General features: G+C 42.5%; 1 non-coding gene across 1 annotated transcript; it reads left to right on the top strand.

Moving 5' to 3' along the window:
- Positions 1-1,524: 1,524 nt before the first annotated feature.
- On the top strand, positions 1,525-1,662 carry LOC114812428. Its single transcript, XR_003760081.1, has one exon. It is a non-coding gene; the product is annotated as a small nucleolar RNA SNORA7 (small nucleolar RNA).

Genomic DNA, 1,662 nt, shown 5'->3' with positions numbered 1-1,662 from the left:
CTGCCCTCAGTGAGCTTACAGTCTAGAGGATGAGCTTACATTCTTAGAGGATGTTGCTTAGGAGAAACAGTGTGGCCTAGGAGAAGCAGTGTGGCCTCATGGATAGAACACAGGTCTGGGAGTCTGAGGGACTTGGGTTTTAATCCTAGTTCCACCACTTGTCTGCTCTGTGACCTTGGGCAAGTCACTTCACTTCTCTGGGCCTCAGTTACCTCATATATAAAATGGGGATTAAGACTGGGAGCCTCACGTGGGACAACCTGATGACCCTGTATCTATCCCAGCGCTTAGAACAGTGCTCGGCACATAGTAGGCGCTTAACAAATACCAACATTATCATTATTATTATTATTACATGGACTGTGTCCAACCTTGAATCTACCCCAGCACTTATTACAGTGCCTGGCACATAGTAAACACTTAACAAATACCATAAAAAAGTCTTTGGTCAGTTTTAAGTGCCGCCAAAGTATCTGCCGTTTTTCACTAAGAGAATCTTAAATATACGGCTGGCTGAGCATTTCAACTTAAACATCAAATATATGCACTTAGCTGTCAAAATCGGACATGTCCCAGGCAACACTGCCCATCACAACACTGTCATCCCATTATAGTTCATCTGCACAGTATCAATGCACCACTTTGTCAGAGAGCTACCGGCTCTGAGCACTGTCACCCAGGCGCATCTACGTAGCCTGGCTCAAGCCTAAGATCCCCCACCTTCTCTGCTCTAATCTTTTTTTAAAAAAAAAATTGCTTATTAAATCAGAAACCATGAGTTTAAAAAGGGAAAGCAAAATGTCTGATGTTCCCGCTGATATGAAGCAAAGGAAACTGTGAGCTTGGACCAGCATTCACACCTATGTTTCCCTTGTTTCTATCTCATTTATATTTGCAATCAACATCCCAGGGATTCTAACATCCATTTGTAAGAATGAGTCAATGGGAAAAGTGACCTCACTGCTCATTATTTCCCATTATATAGTATTTTCCAATACAGTATCTTTAACCTTAGACAGGGAAGGTTTTTTTTTACAAAAGTTGGGAATAAACACTATGAATTCGACAGTGCCCAAAGCACATCTATTTTACGCGCAGAAATTGTATTTGTTGACACACAAAATAGAACTGTAATTCATACACGAGCAGTCAAATTTTCTACTAGTCTGCATGAACTTATTTCCTTTTCCAAATATAAAATTTCCCTTCTCCCTTCCTTGTCGCCTAAGCACTTGGATCTGCGTCATTTGGGCATTTGATATTTTTCCCCCACCCTCAACCCCACAGCACTTATGTACATGTCTTTAAAATATATATTGTATGCTACTTATTCATATTAATGACAGTCTCCCCCTGAAGACTGCAAGCTCAATGTAGGCAGGGAACGTGTCTGCTGACTCTGTGGCATTGTACTCTCCCAAGAGCATGGTACAGTGGCCTGCACACAAGTAAGCACTCAATAAATATGTTTGACTGACTGAACATTTCCACATCTTTCAAAACTGCATGACAAAGCTTGTAATTCCCCTCTCAGGATCGCACCTGGAGAATTTCCAGTACCCTACCAGTCTTGGCTTTGGGAGGGACAGTCAAGCAGAGGCCTACCCATTCCATTCCTAGCTTGGGCAGTGGCTAGCGAGTGGAAGGCCATCTGCTACGAGT

Source organism: Ornithorhynchus anatinus, chromosome 5, assembly GCF_004115215.2.
Source record: "Ornithorhynchus anatinus isolate Pmale09 chromosome 5, mOrnAna1.pri.v4, whole genome shotgun sequence".
NCBI lineage: Eukaryota > Metazoa > Chordata > Mammalia > Monotremata > Ornithorhynchidae > Ornithorhynchus > Ornithorhynchus anatinus.
The sequence above is the reverse complement of the archived record's forward strand: the minus strand, read 5'-3'. Positions and strand labels throughout refer to the sequence as shown.